At 40.4% G+C, this 23,075-nt stretch overlaps 1 non-coding gene across 1 annotated transcript; it reads left to right on the top strand.

Annotated features, from left to right (window-relative positions):
• Positions 1 to 422: 422 nt before the first annotated feature.
• On the top strand, positions 423 to 529 carry LOC112699717 (small nucleolar RNA R71). The gene has a single exon (XR_003152659.1). It is a non-coding gene; the product is annotated as a small nucleolar RNA R71 (small nucleolar RNA).
• The last annotated feature ends 22,546 nt before the right edge of the window (positions 530 to 23,075 follow it).

Here is a 23,075-nt window from a genome sequence, read left to right as displayed (position 1 = left end):
CATGAAGAATTGTAGGTGTTTCCATAGAGTTCTCCCATGTAATTTACCTCTTCCATTGCAGGATTCTCAGCGTTATAAGCTTCTCCTTCAGAGGAGGCTTCTTTAGCACTGCCAGATGCAGCTTGCAATCCAGTCAGATTCTGAGAAATTATATTGACTTGTTGAGTCAATATTTTTTTCTGAGCCAATATGGCATTCAGAGTATCAATCTCAAGAACTCCTTTCTTCTGAGTTGTCCCATTGTTCATAGGATTTCTTTCAGAAGTGTACATGAACTGGTTATTTGCAACCATTTCAATGAGTTCCTGAGCTTATGCAGGCGTTTTCTTTAGATGAATAGATCCCCCTATAGAATGGTCCAATGACATCTTGGATAACTCAGACAGACCATCATAGAAGATACCTATAATGCTCCATTCTGAAAGCATTCAGAAGGACACCTTCTGATCAATTGCTTGTATCTTTCCCAAGCTTCATAGAGGGATTCACCTTCCTTCTGTTTGAAGGTTTGAACTTCCACTCTAAGCTTACTTATCTTTTGAGGTGGAAAGAATTTAGCTAAGAAGGCATTGACCAGCTTTTCCCAAGAGTTCAGGCTGTCTCTAGGTTGTGAGTTCAACCATATACTAGCTCTGTCTCTTACAGCAAAAGGGAAGAGCATGAGTCTGTAGACCTCGGGATCAACTCTGTTGGTCTTAACAGTGTCACAGATTTGCAAGAATTTAGCCAAGAACTAATGAGGATCTTCTAATGAAAGTCCATGAAACTTAAAATTCTGTTGCATTAGAGAAACTAATTGAGGCTTAAGCTCAAAGTTGTTTGCTCCATTGGCAGGAATAGAGATGCTTCTCCCATAGAAGTTGGGAGTTGGTGCAGTAAAGTCACCAAGAACCTTCCTTGCATTGTTGGCATTGTTGTTATTTTCGGCTACCATGTCTTCTTCTTTTTCGAAGATTTCTGTTAGGTCCTCTCCATAGAGTTGTGCTTTAGCTTCTCTTAGCTTTCTCTTTAGAGTCCTTTTAGGTTCAGGATCAGCTTCAACAAGAATGCCTTTATCTTTGTTCCTACTCATATGAAAGAGAAGAAAACAAAGAAAGTAAGGAATCATCTATGTCACAGTATAGAGATTCCTTGATGTGTCAGAGGAAAAGAAGAATAGAAGGATGAGGTAGAGAATTCGAACTTATTAAGAGGGAGAGAGTCCGAATTGCTAATAGAGGAGAAGTGTTAGTCTTTAAATAGAAAGAGATGAGAGAGGGAGTTTTCGAAAATTAAAAAGATTTTTGAAAAAGTGGTTAGTGATTTTCGAAAAAGATAAGAAATAGTGATTAGTTGAAAAAGATTTGAAAATAATTTTAAAAAGATAAGAAGGTAGAAAAAGAAAGTTTGAAATCAAATTAAAAGAGATATGATTGAAAAAAAATTGATTTTAAAAAGATATGATTTTGAAAAGATGTGATTGAAAAGATATGATTGAAGAAAATTTGATTTTTTTTTTAAAAATATATGATTGAAAAGATATGGTTGAAAAAGATTTGATTTTTAAAATTGATGACTTGACTAACAAGAAATTAAAAGATATGATTCTAAAATTCAAATATTGAACCTTTCTTAACAAGAAAGTAACAAACTTGAAATTTTTGAATCACAACATTAGATGTTAGCAAGGATTTTTGAAAATATTAAAAGAAAAATGAAAAAGATTTAATTTTGAAAAAGATATGATTGATATCAAAAAGATAAGATTTTGAAAAATTGAAAAAGATATGATTTGAAAACAAAATTTCCTCCTTGGTGCTATCCTGGCGTTAAACGCCCAGAATGGGATCCATTCTAGCGTTTAACGCCCACTTGACTACCTTTTTGGGCATTAAACGCCCAGCAAGGTATCCTGGCTGGCGTTTAAACGCCAGAAATCCTTCTTCACTAGGCATTTTGAACGCCCAGCTTTTTCTCTGTGATTCTTCTGCTGTATGTTCTGAATCTTCAATTCTCTGTATTATTGACTTGAAAAAGACATAAATTTTTTTTTGAAATTTTTGTTTAAGAAAAGAAAAACATGCAAGACAGCAAACTTAGAAATTTTTGTACTAGAGACACTAACAATTTGAGAATGCATATGAAAAACAACAAAAGACACAAAATAGGAGAATTTAAATATCAGAACAAGGAAGATCATCAAGAACAACTTGAAGATCAATGAAGAACACCATGCATGTATTTTCGAAAAATTCAAGAATGATAAAAACATGCAATTGACACCAAACTTAAAAATTGACTCTAGACTCAAACAAGAAACACAAAATATTTTTGATTTTATGATTTTAAAGTTTTTTTGTAATTTTTTGAAAAAAAAATTTGAAAAAGAAAATAAGAAGCTCAAAAATTTTTAATAAAAATTCCAGGAATCACGCAATGTTAGTCTAAAGCTTCAATCTAAAAAGATTAGACATGGTCAGCCAAGCTTCAGCAAGACATTACATACAACAGCCAAATTGATGGGAACCAACTAGCTCCTGTGATGATAGAGGCATCATTTGAAACTCTAGAATTCATTCTTAAAAATTCTGAAGAAGAAAATAAAAAGAAAAATACCTAATCTAAGCAACAAGATGAACCGTCAGTTGTCCAAACTCAAACAATCCCCGGCAACGGCACCAAAACTTGGTACACGAAATCGTGATACACAACTTCGTGCAGCAGACCAGCAAGTGCACTGGGTCGTCCAAGTAAGACCTTACGTGAGTAAGGGTTGATCCCATGGAGATTGTCGGCTTGAAGCAAGCTATGGTCATCTTGTAAATCTCAGTCAGGCAGATTCAAATGGATATGGGGTTTTGATAATTGAAAAATGAAATAGAACAGAAAATAGGATAGAAATACTTATGCAATTCATTGGTGGGAATTTCAGATAAGCGTATGAAGATGCTTTGTTCCCTCTGAACCTCTGCTTTCCTATTGCCTTCATCCAATCATTCATACTCCTTTCCATGGCAAGCTGTATGTAGGTGGATTACCGTTGTTAATGGCTACTGTTCCGGGGGTTACCTGAAACGAGTAGCTCGGACGTCTTGGTGAGGCCCGAGGTGGGGGTCAGGGACCCGAGCTTGATATGTGGAGTGGTTGGTGGTTGTACCTGCAATGACACTCCGATGCTTAAGTTAGCATGGGTCCAAGCAGATATTGAGTAGAATTAGAGTATGAGTTATACCTGGGTGCTCCAGTGTATTTATAGTAGTTGGCTGTGATCTTCCCTGGATAAGATATTCTTATCTTATCTTATCTTTTGGGAGTTTTATCCCTATCTTTGTGGAACTGCCTTTCTCTAGGCCTTTTCGGCCTTTTAGTTTTTGGGCTGTGTTCCTTTTGATAGGCCTTTTTAGCTTTGTTGTCCGAGGTCCGACCTCAGGCGTGGGCCTTGGGACGAGGTCGGACCTTTCATGGATTTTGCCGATTTGGAGGAGCTCGGACAGGGTATGAACAGTGCCCCTGCCCGAGTTCGTCCTTTTTGAGAGGTTGAGCTCGGGCATAGTAGTTTTTCAAAATTCAAAAAATGGCCGTTTCAGCATTTATTGCATTTTACCGTTTCTTCTCGATTTTCGTTCGGGCTCTGTGAAGGAATTATTTATTTGCCCCTTCTCCCTTTTTTCTTCGTTTATTCTGTTCCCTTCCTGTTTTTCTGAGTTTCGCCATCTTCTTTTTTCGAGCGACGTTTTCTTCTTTCTTTTTCTTCTTTTCCGAGTCCTTCTGCGTGTTCTTCCGGGGTTTCCTCTGCGCCGCCGTTCTGTTCTCCTTGCTTCGGAGTTCATCGTCTTCGTTTCCTTCTTCCAGGTTTGTTCCTGTTTCTTTTCTTTGTGCACGTATGCTTCTGTTTTCTGTTTTCTCTATGCCTGGTTTGCCCCGAAAAGAGGCGCCGCCATTGCTTTGTCTGTTTGTATATATTGGGGGGGCTCTTTTCTTTTGGTATTTTGTTCCGGGTTGCTGCATTTTCATCTCAAAGATTGTTGTTTCTTGTTTTTGCTGAATGGGTTTTTGCTGCCTGCTTTTATGTGATTTTTGCTTGCTGTTGTATTCTTCTTTGTAGGCAAGAATTTTTATGTCTCGAAAGGTTCTTCAAGCGATGTCGACCAAGGTTCCGAGTGGTCTTGGTTGGGTAGATCCTGTTCCTCTAAGAGTCCCGTCTGTGGTAGATTCTGAGTATTTAGCTAGGTTTCGTAGGCAATGTAGCATATGTGAAGATAGAGAATCTGAGAGGGATTATGAGTTAGTAGCCCCGGATTCCGAGGAGAGAGTGTGCTTCCCGCCTTTAGATAGTTCCGAGAAGCTCTTCTTTTATGCTTATGATTGCTTTTTCTCTAAGCTGAGTGTCCGACTTCCTTTTACCGACCTGGAGTCCGAGGTGTTATGGTCTTGTAACCTTGCCCCTACGCAGCTTCATCCGAATTCTTGGGCATTTTTAAAGCTGTTCCAACTTTTGTGTCAATTTTTGGGTGTCTCTCCCTCTATTTCTCTTTTTTCCTATTTGTTTGTGTTGACGAAGCCGGGGTCGGGCGGAGGGAAGGTGTCTTGGGTCTCTTTTAGGGCTAACCAGGGGAGGAAGTTCTGTACCCTGTATGATGAGTCTTTTCACGATTTTAAGAACTTTTATTTCAAGGTCCGGGCTGTTGGAGACGTCCGACCTTTCTTTCTAGATGAGAGTGGGGAGCCTTCTTTTCCTCTTTGTTGGCAGGAGAATATAGTGTCTGCTAAGTATACTTTTGAGAGTCTAGATGAGGTGGAGCAGGCTTTTGTGGGTGTGGTGAGCAGTTTATGGGGTCGGGCACCTCACTTGGATACGAAGAAAATGTTGGGAGATCCAAGCCTTCTCCGTTCCGAGTTAGGTAGTTCCCGACCTCTTTGAGATTTATCCTTTTTAGTATTTGGGTTTTGCTTGTTTTCGGTGGAATTTCTGTTGTGGTGATCTCTTTTTTTTTTCTTTTTTATTTCTGCAGAGATGTCTTCTCAGGCGGATTCCATGAAGTTTCTTCGTCGGACGAAGAAGTCGGTGGCTGCTCGAAATCTCGAGGCCGGGGATGCTTCTGCCCGATCTTCTCCGCAGAAGACTACTGTGGGTGTTCAGACTCGGTCGAAGACTATTCCGACTCCCCAGTTCCGAGCTATAAGTCAGGATCCTCCGACCTCTGGGCCTGCTACCTCTTCTCCTCCTCCGTTCTCGGGTCCTCCTCCCAAGAAGCAGAAGACCTCTCAAGAGCTTGCCGGTTTCAATGATAAGGACTTTGACGCTCTTGGTTGGATTGAGCAGCATATTCTCCCTCAGACCTTTATTTCCACTGATGATGTTTCTATGGAGCATCATTTTCAGTATATGGCGCGGAGCTGTGTCCGGATGGCTAGTCTTCATGCCGCTATTGCCCGGGAGTTCAAGAAATCCCCCCTTGGGGCGACCAGCTCCCGACTTGAGAGGACTCAGTCCGAGCTTGATAGGATTAGTCAGATGAAGGCTGCCAGGATTACTGAGCTGGAGGCCTCTTTGGAGAAAGAGAAAACTAAAGCTACCGCGGCTGTGGCGGCAGCGAAGACATCTGAGGAGATGGCGAAGGCGGCTACAGAGAATTATACTCGGCTATATACCGAGCTTGTGGAGACAAAGGAGGAGTTGCAATCTGCACAGGACAAGTTTTACGAGCTGGAAGGTCATGTGGCCAAGGGTATGGATGCCATGTTTGAGAATTTGAAGGCTCAGGTCCGGGTTCTTGCTCCTGACTTGGATCTGAGCTTATTCATTACGGACAACGTTGTTGTGGAGGGGAAGATTGTTCCTGCTCCTTCCGAGGATGAGGTTCCGATGTCCGACCCCAAAGCTCCGGTTGAGAACCCGACTTCACCTTTGGTCGGGGATAGATCTGGTCGGGATGATGTTGCCGTTGATGCAGTCCCGATATCTATGTTTCCTCCGCAGCCTGCTGTTGATGTGGAGTCTGGAAAGGACCTTGATCCTCTGTAATCTTTTTTAGTGGTTTGCCCGGCCTGTGGGTTTTTTGTTGGATGGTTTCTGTGAACGCTTTTGGACACCTGTTGCTTTATTTAGCTACTTGTGGTAACTTTATTATGCGGCATTTTTGTTCGCGTTTTGACCTTTTGTTTCCGCCTTTGTGCTTTTTAGTTGTTTTCGGATAACAACTTTTTAGCTAGCGTTTTGACCTTTTGTTTCCGCTTTTGTGCTTTTTAGTTGTTTTCGGATAACAACTTTTTAGCTAGCGTTTTGACCTTTTGTTTCCGCTTTTGTGCTTTTTAGTTGTTTTCGGATAACAACTTTTTAGCTAGTGTTTTGACTTTATGTTTTCCGCTTTCGTGCTTTTTAGTTGTTTTTCGGATAACAACTTTTTAGCTAGCGTTTTGAAACTTCCTTTGATTTCGTTCTTTTCGCTTGTACTTTTTAGTTGCTTTTGTAAAGCAACTTTTTAGTAAGCGTTTTCGGAACTTCCTTCGATTTCGTTCTTTCGCTTGTACTTTTTAGTTGCTTTTGTAAAGCAACTTTTTAGTAAGCGTTTTCGGAACTTCCTTCGATTTCGTTCTTTCGCTTGTACTTTTTAGTTGCTTTTGTAGAGCAACTTTTTAGTAAGCGTTTTTCGAAATCTTGGTTCTTGCCGTTTTTAAGGCTTCTTTCTTGGGTCCGAGCTTTTTCTCGGACATCGGGTGCTCGAGTACCTCCTTTTTGTTAGGTCCGACTTTGTCGTTGGTCGGCCCTTTTGAGTTATTTCTGTAATCTCTTTTTATTTGGCTTTTCGAGCCATTTCAGAGTTACTTTATAACTTTCCCTTTGTTGGGTCCGACTTCGTCATTTGGTCGGCCTTTTTAAGTTATTTTTGTAACCTCTTTTTTATTTGGCTCTTCGAGCCATTTCAGAGTTACTTTATAACTTCTCACATTAATTTGAACCTCGTCGCTTTATCTTTGCCGACCTTGTATGGTCTCTTGGCAAATGATTTTTTGCGTTTTGCCGAGCATAAATTAATGCGCCTTGGTGGGGTACTTTCTAGGATTTGCTTCATCATGAGGGAGAGAAAATAGAGAAATTTGATTAGTATTAAAAAAGAAAGAATATTTACAAAGTGTTTACCCTCTGACTAGGTCGGGTATCCTACTTAACCGGGTGTCTCATTAAAAAACCCTTGTAGGGAAAAAGAGTACACCTCGGGTTAAGTTTTTCTAGCTGTAGTACCGTCTTAGATTATAGGCGTGCCAGGCCCTGGGCAGCTCGGTCGGATATTTTGTAGTAGCCTGTCCCTAAGACTTCTGTTACCTTGTAGGGCCCTTTCCAATTTGCGGCTAGCTTTCCTTCTCCCGACTTTTGTGTTCCGATGTCATTTCGGATTAGAATCAGGTCGTGAATGGAGAAACTTCGCTTTATTACCTTTTGATTGTATCTGAGGGCCGTTCGCCGTTTTAAGGCTTCTTCTCGGATTCGGGCTCTTTCTCGGACCTCGGGGAGGAGGTCGAGTTCTTCCCTTTGTGCCTGTGGGTTGCCTCCTTCGTTGTAGAAGATGACTCTGGGCGACCCTTCATCTATTTCGATAGGAATCATTGCCTCCATCCCGTAAGCTAGTCGGAATGGGGATTCTCCCGTTGTAGAGTGCGGGGTTGTCCGATATGCCCATAGTACCTGGGGGAGTTCTTCGGCCCATGCCCCTTTGGCCTCTTGGAGTCTTCGTTTTAACCCGGCCAAGATGACTTTATTTGCAGCCTCTGCTTGTCCATTGGCTTGTGGGTGCTCGACCGATGTGAATTGCTGTTTGATTTTTAGTTCGGCCACCAAGTTCTGAAAACTTGTGTCCGTGAACTGTGTTCCATTGTCTGTTGTGATGGAGTAGGGGACTCCGAACCTCGTGACAAGGTTTTTGTATAGGAATCTACGGCTTTTCTGAGCCGTAATAGTGGCTAAGGGTTCAGCTTCGATCCACTTTGTGAAGTAGTCGACCCCTACTATGAGGTATTTGACTTGCCCCGGTCCTTGTGGAAACGGGCCGAGTAGGTCGAGTCCCCATTTTGCGAAGGGCCATGGCGCAGTGATGCTGATAAGGTCTTCGGGCGGTGCCTTGTGGAAATTGGCGTGTTTTTGGCAGGGGGGGCATATTTTCACGAATTCCGTTGCGTCTTTCTGCAAGGTCGGCCAGTAGAAGCCGGCTCGGACTACCCTTTTAGATAATGCCCGAGCTCCGAGATGGTTCCCACACATGCCTCCGTGGACTTCTTCGAGGACGTTCTTTGTTTCTGAGGTCGGGACGCACCGAAGGAGGGGATTTGTGAATCCTCTTCTGTATAATACACCGTGAATTAGTGTATAATTTTGGGCATCTTTCGTGAGTCTTTTAGCTCCCTTTCTTTCGGCGGGAAGAGTTCCCGACTTCAGGTAGCTGAGTATGGGGGTCATCCATCCTTGCTGTTGGTTGGATATATTCAGCGTTTCTTCCTCTCTTAGCACGGAGGGGGATTGTAAAGTTTCCTGGAGGAGACTTCTGTTGTTGCCTCCGGGCTTGGTGCTGGCGAGCTTTGAGAGGGCGTCTGCCCGGGCGTTTTGTTCCCGAGGTATGTGCTGGATTTGTATTTCTGAAAAGTGGCGTAATTGTGCCTGTGTTTGATCCAGGTATTTTTTCATAGTTGGGTCTTTGGCCTGGTAGCTTCCATTTACTTGAGATGTGATGACCTGGGAGTCGCTGAAGATCGTGATTCTCTGGGCTCCGACCTCTTCGGCTAGCTTTAGACCTGCTAGTAGGGCCTCGTATTCGGCTTGGTTTGTTCGAGGCCTGGAACTCGAATTTTAGGGATAGTTCTATCCGTGTTCCTTGGTCGCTTTCGAGTATAACCCCGGCTCCGCTTCCTGTTTTGTTTGAGGACCCGTCGACATACAGATTCCACGAGAGTGGGGTTCCAGGGGTCTCAGTATATTCTGCGATGAAGTCGGCTAGGTACTGAGATTTTATGGCAGTCCGGGCTTCATAGTGGAGGTCAAACTCGGACAGTTCCACCGCCCATTGTAGTATTCGTCCTGCCAGGTCTGTTTTTTGCAGGATGTGTCTCATGGGTTGGTTTGTCCGGACTTTGATGGTGTGGGCTTGAAAGTAGGGACGGAGCCTCCGAGCTGTGAATATTAGGGCGTAGGCGAATTTTTCTATTTTCTGATAGTTTAATTCGGCCCCTTGCAGTGCCTTGCTCACAAAGTATACGGGGTGTTGTCCTTGGTCATTTTCCCGTATTAATGCTGAAGCGACTGCCCGATGTCCGACCGAGAGGTATAATACGAGCTCTTCCCCTTTTAAAGGTCGGGTTAGGATTGGTGGCTGCCCGAGGAATTCCTTGAATTCTTGAAAGGCTTTTTCGCACTCCGGGGTCCATGAGAAGGGTTTCCCTTTCTTTAGGAGTGAGTAGAGAGGTAGTGATTTTATCGCTGATCCTGCCAAAAATCTTGATAGGGCGGCCAGCCTTCCATTCAGCTGTTGTACTTCTTTGACACAGGTCGGGCTTTTCATATTGAGTATCGCTTGGCATTTGTCCGGGTTTGCTTCGATGCCCCTTTGAGTCAACATGAAGCCTAAGAATTTTCCGGCTTCTGCGGCGAAGGTGCACTTTGTCGGGTTGAGTCTCATGTTGTGTTTTCTGAGGGTGCCGAAGACACTGGTGAGGTCGGTCAGCAAGTTTCCGTCTTCTTGTGTCTTTACCAGTATGTCGTCGACGTACACCTCTAGTTGTAGTCCGATGTGCTCTGAGAACACTTTGTTCATTAGCCTCTGGTAGGTTGCCCCTGCGTTCTTCAGCCCGAAGGGCATTACTACATAGCAGTAGTTTGCCCTTGGGGTTATGAACGAGGTCTTTTCTTGGTCGGGTCCGTACATCGGGATTTGATTGTATCCCGAGTATGCGTCCATGAAGGAGAGATATCTATAGCCTGAGGCTGCGTCTACTAAGGCGTCGATGTTTGGTAGTGGATATGGGTCCTTGGGGCAGGCTTTGTTGAGATCCGTGTAATCGACGCACATCCTCCATTTTCCATTGGGCTTTTTTACCAGGACCACGTTTGCGAGCCATAGGGGGTATTTTACTTCTCGAATGAACCCTGCATCTAGTAATGCTTGTACTTGTTCTTCTATTGCTTGCACGCGCTCAGGCCCGAGTTTCTGGCGTCTTTGTTGGACAGGTCTGGACCCCGGGTATACTGATAGCTTATGGCACATCAGGTCGGGGCTTATGCCTGGCATGTCGGAGGCTTTCCAGGCGAAGAGGTCGGAATTCTATTTTAAGAGGGTTATGAGTTCCTCTTTTAGGCCTGCTTCGAGGTTCGCTCCTACGTTTGTTATTTTTTCAGGTGTGTTCCCGATTTGGATTTTTTCGATTTCTCCCTCTGGTTGTGGCCGGAGGTCTTCTCGGGTTTGAACTCGTCCGAGTTCTATTGTATTGACCTCTTTCCCTTTTAGGCTCAGGCTTTCGTTGTAGCATCGCCGTGCTAGTTTTTGGTCGCCTTTTAGGGTAGCGATTCCCTTTGTGGTAGGGAACTTCATACAGAGGTGTGGGGTTGAGACTATAGCTGCTAGTCTGTTTAGGGTTGGTCGCCCAATGAGGGCATTGTATGCTGAAGTGACGTCGACTATAATGTAGTCGATGCTTAATGTTCTAGACTGTTCGCCTCTTCCAAAGGTGGTATGTAGCGAGATGTATCCTAAGGGATGGATCGGGGTGTCCCCTAGTCCAAATAAGTCGGTGGGATAGGCCTTTAGCTCTTTTTCTTCAAGTCCGAGTTTGTCGAAGGCTGTTTTGAACAGGATATCTGCTGAGCTTCCCTGGTCAACCAGGGTTCGATGTAGGTTGGCGTTTGCTAGGATGATGGTGATTACCATTGGATCGTCGTGCCCGGGTATTACCCCTTGAGCATCTTCTCGGGTAAACGAGATAGTAGGTAATTCGGGCAGGGGGCTGTCTTCTCGGACATGATAGACGTCTTTGAGGTGTCTTTTTCGCGAGGATCTGGATGTTCCTCCGCCTGCAAAACCTCCATTTATCATGTGAACGTGCCTTTCAGGGGTTCGCGGGGTTTGCTCAGCCCGATCTTCGTTATCTCCCCTCCTTCTCTTTTTGGTCTCTTCTCCCTTCTCTGCTATGTATCTGTCGAGTTTTCCTTCTCTGGCTAGCTTTTCTATGACATTTTTTAGGTCGTGGCAGTCGTTAGTAGAATGACCGTAGAGCTTGTGGTATTCACAGTATTCGGACCGATCTCTCCCTGCTCTCTTGTGTTTTAGAGGTCGGGGCGGTGGGATTTTTTCGGTGTGGCATACTTCTCTGTAGACGTCTACCAGGGAAACTCGGAGGGGAGTGTAGCTATGATACTTCCGTGGCTTGTCCGAGTTGGATTCTTCTTTCTTCTTCTGTTCCCGATCTCGATCTCGGAACGGGTAGGTTGATTCCTTCCTAGAAGAGTCTCTTAGCTGGGAGGTTTCCTCCATGTTGATATATTTTTCTGCCCGTTCCTGCACCTCGTATAGGGAGGTCGGGTATCGTTTGGATAGGGATTGGCTAAACAGTCCCTCTTTTAGGCCGTTTGCTAGTCCCATGATGGCTGCTTCAGTGGGCAAGTGTTGTATGTCCAGGCAGGCTTTGTTGAATCGCTCCATGTACTCTCGGAGAGTTTCTTGGTTACCTTGTTTGATCCCGAGTAGACTGGGGGCATGTTTTGCCTTGTCCTTTTGAATGGAGAATCTTGTTAGGAATTTTTTGGTTAGGTCTTCGAAGCTGGTGATTGATCTAGGTGGCAGGTTGTCGAACCACTTCATGGCTGATTTGGTGAGAGTGGTGGGGAAGGCTTTGCACCGAATCGCGTCGGAGGCGTCGACTAGGTACATTCTGCTTCTGAAGTTGCTGAGGTGGTGACTTGGGTCGGTGGTGCCGTCGTAGAGATCCATATCGGGTGGTTTAAAGTTTCGCGGTACCTTCTCCTTCATGATCTCTTGCGTGAAGGGATCATGGTTGCCTTCGGGGGTGGGGCCGCGGTCTGACCGATCTTTCAGGTTGGCCTCTATTTTCCGCAGTTTTTCTTCTAATTCTCTGCGCTTGCGAGCTTCCCTTCTCAGATCTTGTTCAGTTTCTTTTTGCTTCTTTATGTCCTCTTCGAGTTGTTTTAGTCGGTTTTGTTGTGCCCGGACTGCTTCTAGAATTTCCGAGCTCTTTTCTTTTTCGGGATTTCGTGGATCTTTGTTTGGGAGTGACGTCTTTGGGCGATTCTGTTTGTTTCCTCCTGGAGTGCGTGGTGATAGAGGGCTGTCCGGTCGTTCTCCGGTGTCAACTTCCTCCTCTTGTTCTGATGCCGCGCGGTCATTGTTGGAGGGGTCGTCCGCCATGGTAGAGGGATGACTTCCAGGTCCCCGGCAACGGCGCCAATGTTCCGGGGGTTACCTGAAACGAGTAGCTCGGACGTCTTGGTGAGGCCCGAGGTGGGGGTCAGGGACCCGAGCTTGATATGTGGAGTGGTTGGTGGTTGTACCTGCAATGACACTCCGATGCTTAAGTTAGCATGGGTCCAAGCAGATATTGAGTAGAATTAGAGTATGAGTTATACCTGGGTGCTCCAGTGTATTTATAGTAGTTGGCTGTGATCTTCCCTGGATAAGATATTCTTATCTTATCTTATCTTTTGGGAGTTTTATCCCTATCTTTGTGGAACCGCCTTTCTCTAGGCCTTTTCGGCCTTTTAGTTTTTGGGCTGCGTTCCTTTTGATGGGCCTTTTTAGCTTTGTTGTCCGAGGTCCGACCTCAGGCGTGGGCCTTGGGACGAGGTCGGACCTTTCATGGATTTTGCCGATTTGGAGGAGCTCGGACAGGGTATGAACAGCTACCATCCATTCTCTCAATGAAAATGGTCCTCTACGGTTTCCCGCATGGCTAATCATCTGTCGGTTCTCAATCATGTCGGAATAAGATCCATTGATCCTTTTGCACACTATCACTGCACCCAACACTCACGAGTTTGAAGCTCGTCACAGTCATCCTATCCCATATCCTACTTGGAATACCACAGACAATGTTTAGACTTTCCGGATCTCAAGAATGCTGCCCATGTAATTCTAGCTTATACCACGAAGACTCTAATCACAAGGAATGAAAGCTCTGTTGTCAGGAGAGGCAACCATGCGTCATGAACCAGGAGGTCAAGAGATACACACTCAAGCTCTCGCAGATAGAACGGAGGTGGTTGTCAGGCACGCATTCATAAGGAGAGGATGATGATGAGTGTCACGGATCATCACATCCACCAGGTTGAAGTACGAGTGAATATCTTAGAACAAGAATAATCTTGAATTGAATAGAAAACAGTAGTAATTTCATTGATTCATGAGGAACAGCAGAGCTCCACACCTTAATCTATGGTGTGTAGAAACTCCACCGTTGAAAATACATAGGCCATGCCTCCCAAATAACATGAAACAATAGAAAGGGTTCAAAGACCTGATCCCAAGATCAAAGATGATCCAAAGAATGATCAAAAGGATGAAAATACAATAGTAAAAGGTCCTATTTATAGAGAACTAGTAACCTAGGGTTTACAGAAATAAGTAAATGGTGCAGAAATCTACTTCCGGGGCCCACTTGGTATGTGCTTGGGCTGAGCATTGAAGCTTTCACGTGCATAGGCTTCTCTTGGAGTTAAACGACAGCTTTGGTGCCAATTTGAGCATTTAACTCCATCTTTTATGCCAGTTTGGGCGTTTTACGCCAGAATTTTTAGGCTGACTTAGAACGCCTGTTTTGGCCATTAAATCTCAAGCAAAGTATAAACTATTATACATTTCTAGAAAGCCCAAGATGTCTACTTTCTAACACATCTAAGATCGCGCCAATTGGGCTTCTGTAGCTCCAAAAAATCCATTTTGAGTGTAGGGAGGTCAGAATCCAACAGCATCTGCAGTCCTTTTTTAGCCTCTGAATCAGATTTTTGTTCAGGTCCCTCAATTTCAGCCAGAAAATACCTGAAATCATAGAAAAACACACAAACTCATAGTAAAGACCAGAGATGTGAATTTTGCATAAAAACTACTAATTATATACTAAAAACTAACTAAATCATACTAAAAACTACTTAAAAACAATGCCAAAAAGCGTATAAATTATCCGCTCATCAGAGAGACAGAGAGAAAGGTGAGAAGTTAAAGAGAGAGAGAGAAATCAAAATAAAGAGGGAGAGGGTTTGTGGCGCCAATTTAGGGTAGAGTTATCGTCAGATTTACCTGCGGATATTTCCAATAGTAACGCGATGCAGATCACTAAAATGTAACGTTCCATTAAATATGTCTTTTTGATGGTAAATCTGACGGTAAATTTTGGTACCTATTTGTCATGGTTTTCCTCCGACCGTAATCAACGCCAATAATCCAATGGTAAATCTGACAGTTCTCAGCATATTTTTTGTAGTGTAAGAACTTAGTTACAAAATATAATATATTATAGGTATTTAATTGAAAAGAAAAAATGTATAATGACCTAATTGAAAATTCGATGAAACAATAAGAACTAATAGGATAATTAAACCTTAAAATTATTCAAAATTTTTAGAATTGACATTGTAGGAAATAATATAAATTGTTTGTGAAGAGAAGAAAATAACATATGTATTAAAAGCATTGATTGGTTGACCTTTGTGTGCAAGGAAATTGCAATTGAGTCATGAAAGTTTGATTAAAGTTGAATTGATTAATTTTATTGTTGGTTTAATTTGGTAATCGGAGTACCTAGTAGAGACTCTTACGTTGATGCATGGTAATTCTATAAGTGTTTGGTTGATGTCAAGGAACACTGATACAATATCGTACATGATAAACCCGAATAGAAAACCTCTTTGTAGGATATAGTGTAGTGTCGAGTTACATTAAATAGAACTTACAAGATTTTGGCGGTATGTTATATTATGTGGAATTCGAAATGAACAAGATAGCAAGTTGGATGGCTCTGATGCTTCGGCAAAGCCAAGAAAGAAAGAGCACAAATACTAAGGAATGATGATACTACACTATAAAAAGATGTTGAGTACTATCGAATTTATCAACAGAATAACGAAAATAATCTATTAATAATGTATTCATTGGCAAATTTTCCATCAAAATTAATCTAATGGTATAAATCTTGTCGGTAATTATTTATTGGCGAATTCGCTAATTATCGTTGAAAAATTCTACTGATAATTTTTACCATTGAATTTTTCTCTCAGTAAATCTGATGATAATATATTATTAATTAATAATTAAATTAATAACTACTGGCAGATTTAACCGACAATAAACCTGACGGTAAACTTAAATTTTAATTTTTTTAAATTTGTTTAAAAAATAGTATATAATTTTAAATATTTAAATTCAATAATTTCTAAACTAATAAATTAGAAAATACAACACTAATTAAGTCAGAAAATAATTAATTCAGATAATAATAAACTTAGAAAATTAACAACAATAAATAATAAGTAAATAATTAACTCAAAAAATAAACAAGTTAAGATTAACTCAGAGAATTAACAATAATCAATTAATTAACTCAAAAAATAATTAACTCGGATAATAATAAACTTAGAAAATTAACAACAATAAACAATAAGTTAATAATTAGCTCAGAAAATAAACAAGTTAAGATTAACTTAGACAATTAACAACAATCAACTAATAAATTCGGAAAACAATTAACTCAAACAATACCAGGTCAAAAATCAGAACAATGCACTTGGAGATCTTACACTTGCAGATTTATTCAGATGAGCAACACCAGGTCCTGCTCCTTAGGTGGCAGATCATGCAGTATTAACCCAAATTTTGTTACAAACATTGTCATCAGTAGGCTTCTCCAGCAAAACTGTGAGCAACTCGTAACTGCAGCTAAAATTCATGAAAGCCAAATAAAAACACAATTAGATGCAGAGTGTATTTTATGGACAAAGAAACAAACATACAGAATAAAGATAAACTGGAATGAAACCAATGATCTTAGACATAGACCAAAATAAAATTAGCAAAAAAGGTCTCTTTAGTTGCCAAACAATCCTTGTAAGAAAACTGAAAAAGATTCCCTACCTCAGGAAACTTGGTATTCACAATAACAACCAATCCTGGTGATGCCATCTGAGTCTTCATACTCAGTATTCCTTGTCTTTTTTTTGATTAATTGAAACACTCTCGACCACCATGAGGTGGGAGAAAAGAGTTCAACAGTACAAAGGGAATTATACAACAACTAAAAAATTCTAAAACATCATAAAAGTAACACCTGAAAGTTCTATATCTCACACCTAAAAGCATTACAAAGGAAAATTTTGGTGAGAATTTGGCAAATCATTCCCCTTACGGCATTGCCATCAGGGAGAAGCAAATTCACCAAAGATGTTGCAATTAGCTTCGGTTCTTTAGAATGGTGGAAGATAAATCATAAAAAATATAGGATATTATCTAAAATGGCAGCTGATATTTTTACTATTCCAATCTCAATCGTGGCTTCAAATCAACCATTAGTGCTAGTGGAAGGGTAATTGATACATTTTGATTTTCTCTAAGTCCATCTACAGTTGAAGCTTTAATTTGCAGAAGAGATTGGCTTCAGGTTTACATGGAATAAGAAACAAGTCTAAGGTAAACTAATTAATTTATTCCGAAAATTTTTTAATATCTAATTTTCTTAGTTTCATATATATATATATATATATATATATATATATTTCTTTTTGGTGGTCACTTATTGATGATTGGATTTTTGATGGTTTAGAATTTCACTAATGAAATCTCGTTGCAAGTATAGTTTCTAAACCAAACAATAATCCTTTTATACAAAAAGTTGTTTGTCACTAGTACAAACCCCTAAAATTTATAAACCGAAGTATTGAACCTCGGGTCGTTCTCCCTAGGAATTGAGATAAAGTGTCTAGTTATTGGTTATGAGTTGTTTTGGGGTTTTTGAGATTTTAGACAAGAAATATAAATGGCAAAGAAAATAAACTAACAACTAATAAAGCTCTTGGCAAGATATGAGAACTAAAAGTCCTATCCTAGTTATCCTCCTCAATTGTGACCACAAATTGTTCATTGCTACCACTTAGTTAACCTCTAACCATAGAGGAAAGTCAAGTAGATGAATCAGTTTGATTCCTCAAGTCCTAATCAACTCCTAAAGAAAAGACTAGCTTTAGAGGCATTCAAATCAATTAGCAACTTCTAATTATCAAGCAACAAAGGAATTAGATAACTCAAGAGTCACTATTTACTCAACCAAAGCCAAGAGGAACAAAATCTACACTAACATCCAACCAAGCATTTCATCAAACACTTGGAAGGTACAAAAGAAAAGCAAGGCAAATTGATAACAAGAATAGAATCTAACAACAATTATTGGAAGGAATTAACAACAACAATAAAAAGAAACACAATTATTAGGAATTACCTTGAATTGAATGGAAAGAAAAGAGAAGGAACAATAGTAGATTTACAACAAAATATGATAACAACATAAAGGAAATTACAACAAAAGAATAGAGGAAGAATGAATGTAACAACAAGGAATTGAAAGGTAGAAGTAGATGAGAGCAAAGATTAAAACCTAGATCTAAGAACTAAACCTAATCCTAATTCTAGAGAGAAGAGAGAGCTTCTCTCTCTAGAAACTAACTCTAACTACTAAACTAAGCTAAACTAAACTAATGGTAACTAGATGTCTCATTCCTCTTCAATCCTTGGCTTAAATAGCATCAGAAATGAGTTGGATTAGGCCCACAAGGCTTCTAAAATCGCTGGCCACGGGTTGCATTAAGTGGATCATGTGCCACCATCGGCGCATCCGCGTACCGTGCACGTGCGCGCCCCTATGTGTGATGCAACTATGGCAAATCTTATATCGTTTCGAAGCCCCAAATGTTAGCTTTCCAACTCAACTGTAACTGTATCATTTGGATCTCTATAGCTCAAGTTATGGTCGATTAAGTGCGAAGAGGTCGGCTAGACAGCTTTTGCGATTTACATTTCTTCATGAGTTCTCCATTTTTACATGCTTTTCCTTCATTCCCTTGATCCAATCTTTGCCTCCTAAATCTGAAATCACTTAACAAACATATCAAGGCATCTAATGGAATCAAGGTGAATTAAATTTAGCTATTTTAAGACCTAAAAAGCATGTTTTTACTCTTAAGCACAATTAAAGGAGAATATACAAAAACATGCTATTTCATTGAATAAATGTGGGTAAAAGGTGATAAAATCCCCAAAAATCAATACAAGATAAACCCTACAAATGGGGTTTATCAACCTCCCCACACTTAAACCAAACATGTCCTCATGCTTAAACCAAAAGAAAGCAAAGGGTATGACTTTTATTCAATGCAAATAACCTAAATGCATCTATCTATATGAATGCAACTAAATGCAAAATGATTTTACCTACTTGGTTAAAAATAAATCAATCCTCCAAGAGCATGTATGCACAAGTAGGGCCAAGATCATATAACGATTCATGAATCATACCAATTCAAGTATAAAAAATGAAGTTCAAATAGACTTGCAAGAAGAAAGCTTATGAAAGCCGGGAATCACGGAATTGAGCATCGAACCCTCACCGGAAGTGTTTGCACTCTAGTCGCTCAAGTGTATAGGGTTGATTCTCTCAATTCTCCCCTAATCGTGCTTTCTAAGATTTGTTTTTCTTCTAACAATCAACATATATTCAATGCATGCATACATTCATCATGAGGTCTTTTCATAGGTTGTAATGGGGCTAGGGTCAAGGTAGGATGCATATTTGGTCAAGTGAGCTTGAAATTTGAATCTTTGATAAGCTTAAACATCACACCTAACCTATGACATCCTATACAATTTCAAAGCTAACCTAACTACCCATTCCTCACTTTTTCACATACTCATGCATTTTCTTTTCATTTCACAACACATATGCATTGATTCTTATTGAGCTTCACTTTGGGGCATTTTGTCCCCTTTTTATTGTTTTTCTTCTTTTTCTTTCTTTTCCTATTTTTTTTCTTTTCCATGCTTACTTACTTTATTTTATTTTCTTTTTTCTTTTTTTCTCATTTTTTTCTTTCAAACTTTGTACAAGAACATCACTGCATAAGGTCTATTGATGTGTGGAAAATGATCCAACACAAAACTCACCGGCAAGTATACCAGGTCGCATCAAGTAATAAAACTCACGGGAATGAGGTCGATCCCACAGGGATTGAAGGATTGAGCAATTTTAGCTTAGTGGTTGATTTAGTCAAGCAAACAAGAGTTGATTTGAGTGATTTGTAATTGACAGAAACTAAATTGCATGAATTGTAAAGGGGAGTGGGTGAATTGCAGGAAATTAAAGAGAACGAAAGGAAAAAGAGCTGAATCTTAAAGTGCAAGTAATGTAAATTGCAGAAACTTAAATTGGAAGAAATGTAAATTGCAGAAACTTAAAGTGTAAGAAATCTAAATTGCTTGAATCTTAAACGGGTTAGGGGTGTGGGATTGCAGAAATTAAGCAAGGAAAATAAAATTTAACAAACGGAAGATAATGAATTCAATTGAACCGGATCTCAAACTGAAATATAATGGAACTTTGTAGAAGCATTCAACAGTGAAATTTAAAATGAAAATTCCAGATCTCAGGACTCAAGAGACTAGATAACTAAGCCTAGATCTCAATGCCTTCCTAGATCCAAATTCAAAAAACAATTGCAAGAGAAGTAAAGATCAAACAGTAGAAGAAAGGAATTCAAATATCAATTTCTCAATTGTGCAGTAAATCAAAACAGAGAGACCTCAGGGTGAGATTGAAACAGAATTCCTTCAATTCTCCAACCCAAGGTTCAAACAAGTGTGCAGAAAATGAAAATGAGAAAACCCAGGGGAAGAGAATGCAATTCTTCGTCCCAGAAACTCTAACAGCAACGAAAATTGAAAATTAAATCAAACTCTCTCCAAGGAAAAGGCTCTCTAAAAATTCTAAAAAGAAAGCTGTCTAAAACTTCAAATCCTAAGCTATTTATACACTCTCTTCAAATGATCATGGAGCCTTGAATTTGGGCCTTGGCCTTGATGGAATTGGGTTGATAATAGCCTCCGTTGATTGCTCTTGGTGTTGGGGAGAAGTCCACTTGTGAACCGAGCCATGAACCATTCACGTTTGAGCCAACATTTGAGGCAAACGTTGACTCAAACGTCTTCGTGTGTGGTATTATGCAGCTCGGCCACTCTGCTGTCATCCACGTTTGAGCCAACGTTTGAGGTCAAACGTGAGCTCAAACGTGGCCCTTCCCATGCTTCTCTTTTAGCCAACGTTTGGCCTAACGTTTGAGGCAAACATTGGCGCAAACGTGGCTCATCCAAGGCATCAAACAGGGGTGCCCTTCCATGCTAAAATGGCGCCAACGTTTGACCTCAAGTTTGAGGCAAACATTGGCACAAACGTGGCTCATCCAAGGCATCAAACAGGGGTGCTCTTCCATGCTAAAATGGCGCCAACGTTTGACCTCAAGTTTGAGGCAAGCGTTGGCACAAACGTTGCCATGCTCCAGGGGTGTTCTTCCTTGTTCTTGTGGCGCCAACGTTTGACCTCAAGTTTGAGGCAAACATTGGCGCAAACGTTGGCCTCCCTGGATGAAAATTCTTAGCCAACGTTTGACCACAAGTTTGAGGCAAATGTTGGCGCAAACGTGGGCGTGCCTCCAGGGTGTGATTGCACTCTTCCTCACGTTTGAGGCAAACTTGAGCTCAAACATGAGTCCTTCCTCTTGCCTCTTGCTATCCCCTTTTCTTCAACCTTCTTCCAAGCCCTTTTCCACCTATCATCAATCAACAATTGCATCAAAGCTATGCTATAATCATGAGAGTTCTTCTTCTTATTGACATATAAGCAATTATACAACAAAAACTCATGAAAATGCATCAATTCATCCATGGTTGATTGAATCTAAGAAAACATGAAATTCCACCCAGATGGCTTACTTGTGGCTCAAGAAAGTGCATTAAAACCAATGAAAATCAAAGAAAAAGACTAGTAAAACGAGGCTAAGATGACTTGTCATCACAACACCAAACTTAAAGCTTGCTTGTCCCCAAGCAAGAAAAGAATTTATTAAGAAGAGAGAATGAAATGGAAGAGAATGTTCATGCTAGCATAATATCATTGGTAGCTCATGGGGTTTTATGCAGATATGCAACAACTAACTTGTTATTGATTTTAGGCATAGAAAGTCTCCTTCAAGCATCAACTAACACACTGCTATGACCTCTCATTATTTACTTGTCCTTAATGGTTGTTTCTCTTTATTTTCCTTTTCTGTAACATTTAGCTCAGTGTCATGTGTGCAGCAATTCTTTTTCTTTTACTTTATTTGTGCTCAACACATTATTCACTGTAGACACTTGGCTCACATTCCTTCTTAGAACATTGATGCCCAGCACCTCTTTGGGTTACTAAATGTCTTGTAGCTAGGTTGCTCTTGATAGTGGACTTTCAGTTGATAATTCTGGGTTAGTTCACCCAAGTTACCAAGTGTTGATGCACTCCAAAGAACTTAATAATCTAAGCAGATCTTAATACAAAGACACCACAGACATATATTCTAAGGTTTAAGCTATTGGTGTCTAGCTTTATTTCTTTTTTTCTTTTGTTCTGCTGCCATACTTAGCTTTTCTCTTTGTTTTTCTTTTTCAACCAAGGACTTTTATTCATGAGATTCATAGACAGTGAGCTATTTTCTACTTAAAAGGATAACAATCTAGTCCTTTTATTCACTAAAAGTGAGCTACTTACATAATCAAACACACATACCACCATTTGCTATTATTGTACTTCCCGCTAACAAAGAACTATCTTACTTCATGTTTCAAACATTTCTTTTATTGAATTAAAAAGATACAGGGGACAAAGCATGCATTTAGTTAAGTGAAAGCAAACACACAAGCACACACTTAAAATAGCCTACTTATTGCAAAGAGTGATTCTACTTGTACTAGATGAACACTTTAGTAGGACATAAGTCAAAGCATTTCTCAACAGAAAGAGTTAAGTATAGATACAACCTATTGGGTTGCAGTTCTTTTGTCCTTCCTCCTGATGTGCCCCTTTTGAGTTATGATGCATAATGTCTTCAAATGGTGGTTAGTTCCCTGCACAATTCTCAAAAGTTGCTTGCTTCTCAAGCCTTCAGGTAACTGGTTAGTATGCAACAGTTGGTTATGGCCTCTTAAATTCACTTTGGTGTGTGAACACCAAACTTAGTTCCTTGCTACTATTTTTCATGCATTAACTTAACCCATCATGAATTTTCTTGATCATGCTAAAGGTTATGGACTGAAAATTGGAAAACGGTAGAATGGTTAAATGATTTATCTGGTTGCTTGGAGCTAGCATTATGCAGAAGGTAAGAATGTGTTTTTGAATAAATTTTGGTGGGACACCAAACTTAGAATCCTTAATTCTTCCTAAATTAGTTTTGGTGTGAAACACCAAACTTAGCTCCTTGCATTACAGCTAAATTATTTAACCTTCTTATTAAAAGAGTTATAAAAAGAAAACTACCTCAGGTTGGGTTGCCTCCCAACAAGCGCTCTTTTATTGTCACTAGCTTGACATTGGTCCCCTTAGGGTGGTTGATGACTGAAATGTCGCAGCTTATCCCCCCTCACTATAAGCCTCCTTTGTGTGCCTTGATGCTCAATTTCAATGTGCTCAAGAGAGAGTACTTGGTTAACAGTGTAGAGATCTTTTGTTCCCAGCTGTTAGTATACTAATTGCACCTTATCACCTTTGGAAAATCCTTCAGTTGGGATTTTTTTTATTCTTCCACCCTTTGTAAGCCTTCTTCTTGTTTTTCTTCCTTTTTCTTGTTAATCTTTCTTCCTTGACAGTGGCTTTAGTTGTGATACTTCCCTTCTTGTTTATCATCCCAATTCCTTTTTTATTTCCTTCTCCTCCTTGCACATTCTCATTCTTTTGCTCCACTGTGTTGTTGGTTTCTTGCTTTGGAAAATAGTCATTAATTGTCTTGCGTTTCTCTTCACAAATTTGTGGTTCTGGAAATA

Source organism: Arachis hypogaea, chromosome 6, assembly GCF_003086295.3.
Source record: "Arachis hypogaea cultivar Tifrunner chromosome 6, arahy.Tifrunner.gnm2.J5K5, whole genome shotgun sequence".
Taxonomy (NCBI): Eukaryota; Viridiplantae; Streptophyta; class Magnoliopsida; order Fabales; family Fabaceae; genus Arachis; species Arachis hypogaea.
This window is presented reverse-complemented; position numbering and strand designations above follow the sequence as displayed.